The 15,058-nt window shown below is 42.3% G+C and overlaps 1 long non-coding RNA gene across 1 annotated transcript in view; it reads right to left on the bottom strand.

Annotated features, from left to right (window-relative positions):
• The window catches only part of LOC124556748, a 212,721-nt gene extending 209,017 nt beyond the window's left edge, over window positions 1-3,704 (bottom strand). The window contains exon 1 of the long non-coding RNA XR_006968679.1: window positions 3,637-3,704. This is a non-coding gene — a long non-coding RNA (uncharacterized LOC124556748). The remainder of the gene's footprint in view (window positions 1-3,636) is intronic.
• Between the last annotated feature and the right edge of the window lie 11,354 nt (window positions 3,705-15,058).

Consider the following 15,058-nt stretch of genomic DNA (forward strand, 5'->3'; position numbering starts at 1 on the left):
GAGTTGTGTCACAACAAATGGTTCAAATGGCTCTGAGCACTATGCGACTTAACTTCTGAGGTCATCAGTCGCCTAGAACTTAGAACTACTTAAACCTAAGGACATCACACACATCCATGCCCGAGGCTGGATTCGAACCTGCGACCGTAGCGGGCGCTCGGTTCCAGACTGTAGCGCCTAGAACCGCACGGCCACTCCGGCCGGCTGTGTCACAACAGCTATATATTCTATGGTCCACCGTTCGAAAGGTACTGTGAAAAGTTGTGAAATGGTATCTCTGGTACCCCTCCAGGTTATCGTGGATGCACATGGTCGTCACATTAATCAACGTTTGTGACCTGGTACGTAAATATGGTACGAAATTAACAAATGTTACCCTCCTATGTAGAAATTAAAATGTGTTTCTTTCAATCTTTTATTGGTTATTTCTCTTCCGCATATCTTTACAAATGTTTCCACAAAGTTTCATTGTCCTACGGTCATTCGGTTTTCATGGGAGCCCTCTCAAGTAGCAGAAGTTTAACTATAACCACCCTGAAGTTTCTTTACTGCGTCACGTGCTCGCAACGCCAGCAGGTGGTATTCAACACTACAGTGGGCAGTAGTTCTTTTGGTTCATTAGTGCATTTTCTAGCACTGCTCTCTCTCAAATGTGTAAAGACGTCCACTTTAGAATAGACTCCCTACTCTTGCTTAAATTTTTTGTTTGCCTGCAACAGTAAAGGTATTTTGTTTAAACTCCCTGGCAGATTAAAACTTGTGCTGGACCGACGCTCGAACTCGGTACCTTTGTCTTTCGTGGGCAAGTGCGCAACCGACTTAGTTACTCAAGCATGAATCAAGACCCGTCTTCACAGCTTCACTTCCGCGAGTTCCTAATCTCCAATCTTCCATCTTTACAGAATCTCTCCTGCGAAAAATTCATTCTGGAAACGTCTTCCTGCCTGAGGCTAAGCCATGTCTCCGCAATGTCCTTTCTCCCAGGAGTGCTAATTTCGCAGGAGATCTTCTGTGAAGTTTTGAAGGTAGGAGATGAGTACTGGCGGAAGTACAACTGTGAGGAGGGGTCGTGAGTCGTGCTTGGGTAGCTCAGTTGGTAGAGCTCTTGCCAACGAAAGGCTAAGGCCCACAATTTGAGTCTCTGTCAATTTTCTTTCTGCTGATCTTCAGATGAACTGAAAAACGCATCACTCCATCATTTATGCTATTCTGATGGGAAAATGTGTTACCTAAATAGAACACAACTGCTTAATTATGTACTTACCTTAGGAGGCTATGAATTAATATCAATGTCTGCACCAATCAGATCTTCTAGGAGTTATGCCGAAATCCATCTGGGTGTATTTTCCTCAAATCATTTTGAGTAGTGTAGGCATGCGGTATTATTTCAGTGTTGCGAGAACTGGTAACATTATTGTTTCGAATATGAGCAGACAATACTCTCTATCGTAAATTCTTTCTGCGGAATTGACCTAACATCTATCCGCAAACGTTTCTACATCCATTTGTGCTTCTCTTGGTATGCCTTGATGATGATCTCCACACATTAAATGCGCTGACAACCAATCTCTATTACAAAAATTCGTGAACACCTGGACGCAAATTCTGAAAAAAGCTGAAGATTAAGGTTTAACGTCCCGTCGACGACGAAATTAATAGACGCAGAGCAGAAGCTCTAATGGAATAAGGGTGATAGGGGAAATGATCCGTAAGTCTCAGGGAAACACGGAAACCCAAAATCAGACTGGCTGGACTGGGATTTGAACAGCCGTCCTTTCGAATGCGAATTCCGTGTGGGGCTTTTGTGCCACCTCACTCGCTTATATTTAACGAACATCTAACAATTTGACAATGTAAATATTTTACGAATCGCATGTTGTATACGAACTTAAGCGCAGTTACCAGAAATTCTGATGTACGTGGGCATGGATACCAATTTACGCCTTTGAGATTCCCCAAAGAGAAAGACATCAACGTTCGAAATATTCCTCAATCAGTCCATCGTAGGAAGAACAGGAAAACCAAATTTTATGTGTATTTTTAATACAAAATTTATCGTCAGATATATGAAATTGTTACGTTAAAGAATTTGCCTTATCATAGCTACTATTTTGGAAGCAAATCGTAGCATAGGTTTACTTCAAAAGGCGTTGATGCCTCTCGAACATTTATGCGGATACGAAGAGCGTTGGGCATTATTTTATGAATCGCTTGAGACTTTCCGGCAAAGTGCGAAAGGAATATCAATATTTATAACGTATAGAAGGATATTTCAGATATAACCATTATTTTCGTTACAGTGTGTGTGGTACAACCTATTACATGCCTTACATATTATGGTAATCTGTAGAGTATAAATGTGGTAGCGCTTTACGGTGATCCCTATTAACTAGACGACGTCAAAGAGGTTGTGCTTCGCCCACGTGCCGCAATTCGGATGCCTACAGGTGGTATTTTAAAGCCGCGCAGCCTTTCGGCCGCCGCGTAGATCTCACTGTTTCGCGGCTTTCACCCACAAGAAATATAAGCCGAAATAACTAAAAATTTTTTTTCCTTAATCAGAAGCTAAAGAACGCAATAACTTCCGTCTTTGGTGTATTCTTTAGAGAATAACTCGCTATGGCGCGTAGGATAATATAACTAAATTTATAAAATACATTACCGTCAGATCTATGCTGTCGTTACAATTTAATTTTTTTCACCGAAGAATGTGTAAAATTACGAAAAAATCGAAATCAGAAAATCTCACTCTGCCGCTGCCTCTGGCGTTTAATCGTTCCGTGTCACAAAAAAAAAAAAAAAAAAAAAAAAAAGTTGCAGAAACTGACGTCGCTATGCAACTAAGCCGTAACACAGTGTCGCCATAGTAGTTTAAGCCTGTATGTTATGTAATGACGAAAGTTTGCACTATCAATTTAAGAAACGACTGTATACTCTCCTCGTTGTGATAGAAATGTTACACTCAGGAAATATATACATATATATGTTACATTTACAATAATTTGTGTTGGAATCATGTTAGATACACAGATAAATATAGCATCAGCAGGATGTGAATGTTCCTTTGCATTCATTCAGAGTCCTCTATAAATGCGTGCTTGCCATAAGAATGTTAAAGAAAAAATGAAGAAAGATTCAAACAAAAAACCAGTGGCATTATTGAGAACAAGTGAACGGAGTTACTGAAAAAAATTGCAAAAACATGAAATTCCATATACATAACATGCGTCGCGGCTTTAAATTCAACAAAAATATGCTATCAGCTATATGTAACATAGCTTTTTTAAGTAACAGAACGTTGTGAGCATTAAGTACATATTATGCTAAGTTAATGATGGATTACGAATAAAATTAGAAATGCGTCTAAGAAAGACGAATTTAAAATGAATTGACGAAAAGCGGACGTCAGTGCATGTAGCGCCAATGTTCCTATCTGCCAGCCAATGATAGTTAGACATATTACAGAAAACATCTACAGTGTTCCTAGAATCCAGTAATCACCTAGATAGAAACGAAACAGTATTTTACTGTGGTCCGTAACTGCCATATGCGTCGAAAATCTAACGAACGTTTCTGGATATGGGATGATATCATTGCTGACAGATAGCGAACGCAAGTGCAGAGCGTTTACGGCACCTGTGTCGGAGGGGCTAGCTGGCGTCGGCTTGGTCTTAGGCGTCTGGCGTTGTTTACGACGACGCTGCCAGCAACGAAGTGCCGCTGCTCGGCGGGTCTCGGTCTGTGGAGGGACGCCGTTCGGGGGCGCATGCGCCCTGTCGCTTCCCCCACCCCCATCCCCACCCCATCCGCATCACCCCTATTGGCGGTCGACGTCTGCCCACCGCGCGTGTCACTGCAGCCGAGTATTGCGCTCTCTGGTCTCTGCCTCTTGTGATCACGCTCTCACTGAGCCGCGTCAGTCAATCAATCAAACCTGCTAACTGTCGGAAGCTGTGAATCGACTTTAGGAGACACTCGGAGCGACGTATATTTCAGCCGCTAATTCGATGCTATTTACACTGCTAGCCATTTAAATTGCATCACTACGAAGGTTACGAAATATCAGAATTTTACTTATTGTTCGAATACAGTGTAGTAGAGTACGTGATAAAATTTGTGGGTTATCTGGGGATGCAGGGTGTGAAATTTACGAATAGTACATACAGCTGACTCCTCTGGCAGCAACTATGACTATAACCTGACTGAGTACCACGTCGATCTGAGCTTGGATGACAGATTACGATACGTCCTTCCACGCTGCTTCGCCAATCGTAGGTTTGGCGATTTGTGGTGTGCCAGTCTTTCGACAAAACTTGATCGAGGTAGCTCAGAACAGTGCGGACAGTATGCGGTCTTGCGTTCTCTTGTTGAAAGACAGATCTCGAACATAGCGCACAGCTACTAAATTCGTGCACATGAAATTTCTTAAGTAACACAATCTACGTTCTGCATATAAGGAAAGTCAATGCAATGGGTTTCTCTTTCCGAAGTCGCCTTTCAGTGTGGGTTTTTTGTGAGCAGATCGCATAACGCCTCGAGTAGGAGGACAAATGTGTATCAGAAGAGCGTCTGAATTTGACAATGACAACAATTTTGCCTGTCAAGACTACAGTTTATCATTTCGCGAAATTGCTGCTCGCGTTGGATCGGATCCCATAGCTGTCATAGTAATATTGAATCGATGGGTTTAGGAGGACCATACTCAAAGCTGTACAGAATCGCAAAGGCTCCACACGACAGGTGGCAGCTCGAGCGTACAGAATCGTACAGTCATGTCACGCATTTTGAGTCAGGAAATGGGTTTATTTCCAGCAAGACAAGTATCGACACAGGCGGTGCGACGACGTCTGAAGCACCACAGAATGTCAGCATGGCGGCTATTGTTGCATATTTAGAGACGAGTCCCGGTTTTGTCTGAAAATAAACGCAACTCAAATATAAAAATTTCGTTACATATAAAATTTATCATAAGAAAAGTATTTTCTCATACAGTGCTTTTAAATAAGATGTTCTTCATGTATTTACATTTTAATAGGTATTTACAACATTCAGTTATTTACATTTTTACCGTTATTTGAAGCCTTTTTAACCATCATATTTTTTCACTAGTAACATTATTCATTTTCTAGAGTGAAATTTTTCGCTGTACAGCGGAGTGTTCGCTGATACAAAACTTCCTGGCAGATAAAAACTGTGTGCTGGACCGAGACTCGAACTCGTGACCTTTGCCTTTAGCGGGCAAGTGCTCTACCGGTAGGTAGTGCTGCCAGGAAGTTTCATTATTGACAGTATAAACCAGTAAGCTATGTACACTGTTTACAATAATCATTTTTGATGCAGTAATGGCCCCAGGCCAGTGTACGACGGTTGGAACTTAAATAGTGGTAACTATTTATTCACAATCGATACAAAAGAGTTGCATGTTTGCACCTGTTGCTGTCCTTCAAAGTAGTCACCAGCGTTGTGTAGAACCCGTTGCCAGCGATGTGGAAGGGTAGTATACCGTTAGCAGAGCCTGTTCTGCTGATGGTGCGAATGCAGCGGTCTACTGCCTGTCCAATCTCTACAGTTCTGAAGCGAATGCCACGAAGTGGTTCTTTCATGTTCGGAATCAAATCAAAGTCACAAGGACTTAAGTCCGGGGAGTATGGTGGATGGTACAGTACTTCTCAGTGCCATAGACCGAACAGAGCAGCCACAGCTTGCGCTGTATGCGCCCGCGCATTGTCGTGAAAAATGATGGGTGGGTTGCGCAGAAGGTGTCGTCGCTTCTTTCGCAAAGCTGGTCGCAGGTGATGCTCCAGAAACGAACAGTAATACTGTGCATTGGCGGTCTGCCGTGGAGGAACGTAATGAGTTAGGATAACACTATCACAGTCGTACACGAGAATTACCATAACTTTCATCATCCTGGGGCTCTGACGCACTTTCGACTTTCGTGGCGACCCATAATGACGCCATTCGTTGGATTGGCGTTTCAGTTTTGGCTCGAACGATATGGCCCCTGTCTCATCCAGTGTTTCGATACGGCGTAAGATTCGACAGGCAGTAGACCGCACCATTCGCACCATCAACAGAATAGGCTCTGCTAACGGTATACTACACCTTCCACATCGCTGGCAACGGGTGTACACAACGCTGGTGACTACTTTGAAGGACAGTAACAGGTGCAAACATGTAACTCTTTTATATCGGTTGTGAATAAATAGCTGCCACTATTTAAGTTCCAACCCTCGTATATCCTTTCTCGGGAAGTACACTGGTGTGCAAAACTTACGGGTGAAAGTAATTTTTGCGTGATGCCTCACTGCCAAGTAACATAGCTCGATGAAACCTGGACCGTACACAGACAGAGCTGCTACAATACAGCACGTAACGTAACTGAAAGAAATGAGACTTTTCTTCAAAGACGATAATTACACTGAAGGCATCGCAAATAGTGATGGTCTCCTGGACATTGTAAAAGTCGAGAGATGGTTCTTAATACGATGTGTGATCACCACGGGTGGCACTGCTTGTTTAGCAACGTGCTCTCATTCTGGCCTGGAGGTTGATAAGGAGTATTTATGATATGACGAACCATTCGTGCACCAGCGTTGGTGACAACCGGTGGATGGCCGTTGGTTCATGTGGACGTGCTGCTGTACATCTCTCCAATGCATCCCACAGGTGCTCGATGAGATTTAAGTCGGGGGAACGGGCAGGGCGGTCCATTCGCTGAACAACCTCTCGTTTCAAAAGTTCCTCCACCTGTGCAGTTCGATGTGGTCGCACATTGTCATCCTTAAAAATGGAGTCAGGGCCGAATGAACCCCTGGATGGACACACATGGGGAAGCAGTACAGTGTTACAATAACGCTGACCGGTTAGAGTACCATGCTCAAACATTGGGAGATCAGTGCCCCCACGCAATATTATACCTCCCCACACCACAACACCTGGAACACCAAACGATTATGTTCGGCAATGTTCCTGTATGCATTATGTATTCCTACTTATCGTTATATGAGGTTACATCCGGCTTCATCATTTTGGTGGTCCACGTGCTATGGTGTGTGTGTGGGGGATGGGGGTGGTAGGTGGGGGGTGGAGGGAGCAGAGGAACGGGACAGATCTTTGAACACGGTATACCCACCGGTTAACGTTATTGTGACTGTACTCCTTCCCCATGTGCGTCTTTTCAGTGTTGCATTCGGCGCTTAAATGGTACGAGCTTTTGGAACGAAAGGTTATTCGTCGAATGTCCTGGTCTACCCGTTCCCCCGACTTAAACTCCGTCGAGCACGTGTGGGATGCGTTGAGGAGACGTAGCGCAGTACATCCACGTCACCGACGACCTTCATCGTTTGTAAACCTCACTGGTGGACGAACGATTCGCTGTACCGCTAGTACTACTTACCAACTTTCTGGCCTGAATGGGAGCATGTTGCTAAACTTGCAGTGCGTCCGTGGTAATCATACATACATCCTATATTTTGTAGTGTCCAACGGACCATCAAAAATCGCGGTGACTTCAGTGTAATTATTATCTTTGAATAAAAGTGTCATTCCTGTTCGTCTCATTGTGTGTTTATTTCAGTTACCTTCGATGTTATACGAGGGGAGTTTGAAAAGTCCGTGCAAAAATAAAAACTACTTACGTGTTTGGGGTAAACCTTTTTTATTTTTAGACATAGTCTCCTTTTGGACTTATACACTTCGTCCAACGCTGTTCTAATTTGTTGATCCTTCCGAATAACAGGAATTGTCCAAGTCTGCAAAATAGCTATTAGCTGCTGCAATCACTACTCGTTTGAATAAAATCTTTGTCCCGCCAGCCATTTCTTCAAATTGGGGAACAAATAGTAGTCCGAGGGAACCAAGGGTGGAGAATAGGGGGTATGTGAACGGAGTTGGAATCCTATTTCCATTAATTTTGCGACCACAACTGCTGAGGTGTGTGCTGGCGCATTGTCGTGATAGAAAAGGACTTTTTTGCGGTCCAATCGCCGACGTTTTTCTTGCAGCTCGGTTTTCAAATGGCCCAATAACGATGAATAATATTCACCTGTAATAGTTTTACCCTTTTCCAGATAGTCGATGAGGATTATCCCTTGCGAATCCAAAAAGACAGTTACCGTAACCTTTCCGGCGGAAGGAATGGTCTTCACCTTTTTGCGTGCAGATTCTCCCTTGGTGACTCATTGTTTAGATTGTTGTTTGGTCTCAGGAGTATAGTAATGTATCCATGTTCCATCCACAGTGACGAAGCGACGCTTAATGCCCTGCGGATTGTTCCTGAACAGGTGCAAACCATCCTTGCGACACTTCACACGATTCCGCTTTTAGTCAAGCGTGAGCAATCGCGGAAGTCATCTTGCGGATAGCTTTCTCATGTCCAAATGTTTATGCAAAATATTATGTACCCTATCATTCGAGACGCCCACAGCACTAACAATCTCACTCACCTTAACTCTTCTGTCATCCATCACCATATCATGGATTTTATCAATGATTTCTGGAATCGTAACCTCCACAGGGCGTCCAGAACGTTCAGCATCACTTGTGCCCATATGGTCACTCCGAAAAATTTGAAACCACTTATAAACTGTTCTAATCGAAGGTGCGAAGTCACCATAATGTTTATCAAGCTTCTCTTTAGTCTTCTTAGGCGTTTTACCTTTCATAAAGTAATGTTTAATCACCATACGAAAATCTTTTTCGTCCATTTTCTGACAATCACCCTACTTCCTTGATTCACACGAATGCCAAACACAAAGAAATAGACCAATATTGCTGAAACTTGGAGTGCGTTCTTTCCAAGGATGCTACGAACTAAAGATGACCTCGATACGCGCCGGTGGTGCCATCTCTCGGACTTTGTACTGCCTTTTCAAACGCCCCTCGTACTATGGCAGCTATGTATGGTTCAAGTTTCATCGAACTATGTTACTTGGCAGTGAGGTATCTTGCAAAAATCACTTTCCTCTTTAAGTTTTGCACACTAGTGGATATGACGTTTGTCATCCTATGTTGATAAATAAAGTTGACTTCGTTTAATAGTCAAAACGTCATGCGCGTTAGACCGAATGACGAACTGTAGAGTGGTTTTCACTCCAGAATCCAAGGTGCTGTGTCTGTAATCGTCAATAGTACGCCTGTTTACGGAAGATTTTTAATGCCATTTCCTCTGCGCATTGTGTGTCCAGACTCCATCTCAAAAGCATACGTTTTTGCACGCAACTTGCCATCCAGTTCGTCCGTCGTTAGTTAAACTACTTCTTCATTCACCTGCGGAACAATGTATTTGTTACGCGCTGGAAATCACGAAGTACCCAACACCGTGCGCACATCGCTCCTAATATCTACGTAGATATTTGGGGTTTTGATTTGGTATATTAGGTTATAACCGTCTGTGTAACACATTTTTACACAGTTTAGAGGGAATCTGTTCAAAATATATCGACAGTCGAAATCAAAAAGGAGCGTCTTCGAAACATCTAAAATCGTCATTCTCTCTGTAATGAGTCTATCGAAGGTCGCATTTAAATTGTCCAATTCAATGGCTAATATATTTTAGTTAGAAGTAACGCTCCTTTGAAAACTCGGTTCTATAATTAATGAAGCTGTCTCGAATCTGCCCTTCAAATGGTTCAAATGGTTCTGAGCACTATGGGAGTTAACTGCTATGGTCATCAGTGCCCTAGAACTTAGAGCTACTTAAACCTAACTAACCTAAGGACATCACACACATCCATGCCCGGGGCATGATTCGAACCTGCGACCGTAGCGGTCGCGCGGTTCCAGACTGTAGCGCCTAGAACCGCTCGGCCACTCCGGCCGGCAATCTACCCTTCCAAGGTGTTTCTAGTCAAATGTCCAGCATCCTTCATATATTTTGGATGGTTTTGCCGAAAACAGCATTAATCATGAGTTTGAATAAATTCTTCTCAAGCCCACTGCGTACACGATACGGTTTTGTGCGTCAATCTCTATGTATGAATTCATCCAAAGAGTTTGCCTAGACGATAAGGTTTGATGACTTTTTTAAACCAATTTTTTTTGTAAACATTGTGTCGGATTTCTATAATAAATGACGTTGTTTTTCTTGCCATTCCAGGTCGAAAACAATTTCTTTGGTTTCTTACCTTCTGGTAAGGAGACATAGGAGTAAATCTGAATGTAAGTCGTGAATACTATCACGGTATTCAAAATCTACTTCCAGTATATACTCTATGTTCGAATTGTCTGGTACGTCCTCGACCACAAAAATTTTGACACTGTCTGGAGGGAGTCATTCAGAATTAGATATGGAAAGATTATGCAACACCGCTCGGCTCTATAGGATGTTCACATCAAGATAAATGATATAAAAATCATCAATTTTGTTATACTTGAATATGAATCTGTCGTTAACAACTGCATGTCTGCAAACAAGAAGAAAGAACAATTACTCCCCTGATGCCTCATTCAAAAAACTGAAATAGTTCAATAAGGGTATAATCGATAAATCTTAAATTATATTGCACTACCTTTCTTGGTGTATTACTGGAATACTCTTCATAAATTATTTGTAATTTTTACATATTCGATGGTCGAACAAAAACACGACATGGATTTGATGTAATATCTTCGACACTATCTCTTGTCTTTTTTTCACATAGGTTCGGGATATAGAAATACTGGTCGTAATCGCTCACATTGTGGAACGCTGTGGGTATCGTATAATGAGGCCTGTAGTTCACATTACAACTGTGATGTGCCGTGACTTGGTATGCACCTGCGAAACTGCAATTGACTCAGCGTTTTACATCGCCTTCCTCGAAAGGTTTCTCGCAAATGTGACAAATCTCTGCAGAGCGTAACACCAATTATTCTCTGGGGCTTAATACCGTAGTTTTATTTTGTAATTAAAAGGCAGTTCACTTGTGCGCTCCCGCTATACAATTTAAAATCAGAATATTACTGTTCCTAACTGCAGTGTATGTAGTGACTAATGCTTAATTGTTTATACAGATGTATCTGGCTGGAATACCAACTGGACTCAGTACTGTGACTAAAACCACCAACTATTTCTAAGACACATTCTTTTAAGTAAAAGAATACGTTATTAATACTCTACGTCTTTATTCCTTATGTCTACATATTTATTTCTCCACCTAGTCATCCTAGCGATGAACACATTTCTCCCATCAAGAGACCAGTTTGTTGATGCCGCCACTGTAGTATGTTTGACTTTGTTGACGGAGCCACAATCTCACCTCTGCTAGCAAAGCTTCATCACTGTCGAAGTGAAGTCCACGAGGTGTTCTTTAAGTTTTAGAAACAGATGAAAATCGGATGAGGCTAAGCTGGGACTGTATGGAGGATGATAGATGACAGTGGACCCAAGGCGTCGGATTGTTGAAGATGTAGCAGGGCTTGTGTTTGGTCTGGCATTGTGATGCTGAAACAGAGGGTGCTGCATGTCTGGACGAACTCTTCTAATTATAATCTCGATTACAGCACTTTTTTTCTCGAGAACCGACATAGTTACATTACACACCGCCATGTTACAGGCTACGATTCGCAGCCCCTTAGCGGAAGAGGGCTACAAACATTAGACATTAAGAATAAAGATGTGGAATGGTAATAACATTTGTTTATTTGAAAAGCTTTAAGAGCTTCAACGTAAAAAAAAATGGACTCATTACCTTTCAACACGCACTCGTTGATAATGTTGTGGGGAAGGAAAATCAAAGACTGGGTTTTGTTGGCAGAGCACTTAGCAGATGCCACAGGTCTGCTGAAGTGGCTGCCTACGCTACAGTTGTCCGTCCCCGGCTAGAGTAATGCTGTGCAGTATGGAATCATTACCAGATGAGACTGACGTAGGACATCGAAAAATTCCAAAGAAGGGCTGAACGTTTTATATTATTGCGAAACAGAGGAGAGAGTGTCACGAATGTCATAAGCAACTTGGGGTGGCAATCATTAAAACAAAGGCATTTTTCGTTGCGGCGACACTTTTTCACGAAATTTCGATCCTATAATTGTGAAAACATTTTGTTGTTGTTGTTGTGGTCTTCAGTCCTGAGACTGGTTTGATGCAGCTCTCCATGCTACTCTATCCTGTGCAAGCTTCTTCATCTCCCAGTACCTACTGCAACCTACATCCTTCTGAATCTGCTTAGTGTATTCATCTCTTGGTCTCCCTCTACGATTTTTACCCTCCATGCTGCCCTCCAATGCTAAATTTGTGATCCCTTGATGCCTCAAAACATGTCCTACCAACCGATCCCTTCTTCTAGTCAAGTTGTGCCACAAACTTCTCTTCTCCCCAATCCTATTCAGTACCTCCTCATTAGTTACGTCATCTACCCACCTTATCTTCAGCATTCTTCTGTAGCACCACATTTCTAAAGCTTCTATTCTCTTCTTGTCCAAACTAGTTATCGTCCATGCTTCACTTCCATACATGGCTACACTCCATACAAATACTTTCAGAAACGACTTCCTGACACTTAAATCTATACTCGATGTTAACAAATTTCTCTTCTTCAGAAACGGTTTCCTTGCCATTGCCAGTCTACATTTTATATCCTCTCTACTTCGACCATCGTCAGTTATTTTACTCCCTAAATAGCAAAACTCCTTTACTACTTTAAGTGTCTCATTTCCTAATCTAATTCCCTCAGCATCACCCGATTTAATTTGACGACATTCCATTATCCTCGTTTTGCTTTTGTTGATGTTCATCTTATATCCTCCTTTCAAGACACTGTCCATTCCGTTCAACTGCTCTTCCAAGTCCTTTGCTGTCTCTGACAGAATTACAATGTCATCGGCGAACCTCAAAGTTTTTACTTCTTCTCCATGAATTTTAATACCTACTCCGAATTTTTCTTTTGTTTCGTTTACTGCTTGCTCAATATACCGATTGAATAACATCGGGGAGAGGCTACAACCGTGTCTCACTCCTTTCCCAACCACTGCTTCCCTTTCATGCCCCTCGACTCTTATAACTGCCATCTGATTTCTGTACAAATTGTAAATAGCCTTTCGCTCCCTGTATTTTATACCTGCCACCTTCAGAATTTGAAAGAGAGTATTCCAGTTATCATTGTCAAAAGCTTTCTCTAAGTCTACAAATGCTAGAAACGTAGGTTTGCCTTTTCTTAATCTTTCTTCTAAGATAAGCCGTAAGGTTAGTATTGCCTCACGTGTTCCAACATTTCTACGGAATCCAAACTGATCTTCCCCGAGGTCCGCTTCTACCAGTTTTTCCATTCGTCTGTAAAGAATTCGCGTTAGTATTTTGCAGCTGTGACTTATTAAACTGATAGTTCGGTAATTTTCACATCTGTCAACACCTGCTTTCTTTGGGATTGGAATTATTATATTCTTCTTGAAGTCTGAGGGTATTTCGCCTGTCTCATACATCTTGCTCACCAGATGGTAGAGTTTTGTCAGGATTGGGTCTCCCAAGGCCATCAGTAGTTCTAATGGAATGTTGTCTACTCCCGGGGCCTTGTTTCGACTCAGGTCTTTACTGTCGCAAATCTAGGTAGGGTGAAACGATTATTGTAATAAAATAAGAGAAATCATCTAAGATTCTAAGGAACGATAAGGTTATAGATCTACATCTACATCTACATGGATACTCTGCAAATCACATTTAAGTGCCTGGCGGAGGGTTCATCGAACCATCTTGGCAATTCTCTATTATTCTAATCTCGTATAGCGCGCGGGAAGAATGATCACCTGTATCTTTCCGTACGAGCTCTAATTTCCCTTATTTTGTCTTGGTGATCGTTTCTCCCTATGTAAGTCGGTGTCAACAAAATATTTTCGCATTCGGAGGAGAAAGTTGGAGATTGGAATTTCGTGAGAAGATTCCGTCGCAACGAAAAACGCCTTTCTTTTAATGATGTCCATCCCAAATCCTGCATCATTTCTGTGACACTCTCTCCCGTATTTCGCGCTAATACAAAACGTGCTGCCTTTCTTTGAACTTTTTCGATGTACTCCGTCAGTCCTATCTGGTAAGGATCCCACACCGAGCAACAATATTCTAAAATAGGACAAACAAGCGTAGTGTAGGCAGTCTCCTTAGTAGGTCTGTTACATTTTCTAAGTGTCCTGCCGATAAAACGCACAACGTTTTCTGTGTGTTCCTTCTAATTTAAATTGTTCGTAACTGTAATACCTAGATATTTAGTTGAATTTACGGCTTTTAGAATAGACTGATCTATCGTGTAACCGAAGTTTAACGCGTTCCTTTTAGCACTCATGTGGATAACCTCATACTTTTCGTTATTTAAGGTGACAACTACTGAACTACATGAAAGAAACGTAGATTAGTTGCAAACCACGGCGTGTACACGCTTTATTAAACAAGTAAATGTTGCTACAGATATTCGGATTTAGGTTATGACATGTTCGATATGCCTGCCATCATTGACGATGATGTGGCGCAGACGAATAGCGAAATTCTGTATGAGCCGCTGAAGTGTCGGTACATCGATGCTGTAGATGACCTCCTGAATGGTTTTCGGGTTATTTCTGCACACATTGTCTTTAATATAGCCCCACAAAACGGAGTCGCATGTGTTCAGATCCGGAGAATGTGGTGGCCAATCGAGGTCTATGCCAGTGGCCTCTGGGTACCCTCCTCAGGACATCAAACACTCTCCTGCTTTGATGGGATCGAGCTCCGTCTTGCATAAATCACATTTTGTCAAAACCAGGGTCACGTTGGATAATCGAGATGAAATCATCTTCCAAAACTTTCACGCACCGATCGGTAGTCACTGTTTAATCAAGGAATATCGTACAGATTATACCATGACTGGACATTGCACACGACACAGTCACCCGTTGAGGGTGAAGAGACTTCTCGAACACGAAATACAGATTCTCAGTCCCTCAAATGCGCCTACTTTGCTTAGTGACGAACCCAACCAAATGAAAGTGGGCTTCGTCGCTAAAGCAGACCATATTCACATCGAAGTCCTGTTCGTCAATTCTGTGGACAATAACGTTGGCGAAACACAGTTGCTGTTCCATGGCCCTGGGACTTAATTTTGTATGAGTAGAG

Source organism: Schistocerca americana, chromosome X (assembly GCF_021461395.2).
Source record: "Schistocerca americana isolate TAMUIC-IGC-003095 chromosome X, iqSchAmer2.1, whole genome shotgun sequence".
NCBI classification, from domain to species: Eukaryota; Metazoa; Arthropoda; class Insecta; order Orthoptera; family Acrididae; genus Schistocerca; species Schistocerca americana.